We start from the raw sequence: 430 nt of genomic DNA, 5'->3' as shown, positions 1-430 counted from the left end.
TGCGCCAATGTTTCCTGACAAATAAGACAAGTCTGACGGCCACTTAAGTTTTGAATAAATGCAGAAGTCTCGGTCTATTCAACTTTAAATTCATGGTTTTCGTCTTCTGTTTTTCTTTGCTTCTTCTTTGTAGCCATGTCAAACAGGGCACCTAAAAAAATGTTTCATTTTATAATAATAAAGCCACCAACACAAAAGAATTACAATTCTGAAATTGATGACAAAAATACCTGTAAGATTTGCAGCTGGTTGGAAAAATAGAGGTAACTTTATGCTTCGAGTAGGTACTTTTGTCACCGCGCGCGATTTGTGGACGCGACCAGCACTAACCACTGAACATGAGACTGCTGACCGACTGGCTCACTCAACTGTGCATGAATCGCGCGCCTCCCCAGTGCTGCATCTCCCGTTGCCTGACCGACACCCCCAA

Source organism: Myotis davidii, unplaced genomic scaffold (assembly GCF_000327345.1).
Source record: "Myotis davidii unplaced genomic scaffold, ASM32734v1 scaffold750, whole genome shotgun sequence".
NCBI classification, from domain to species: domain Eukaryota; kingdom Metazoa; phylum Chordata; class Mammalia; order Chiroptera; family Vespertilionidae; genus Myotis; species Myotis davidii.
The sequence above is the reverse complement of the archived record's forward strand: the minus strand, read 5'-3'. Positions refer to the sequence as shown.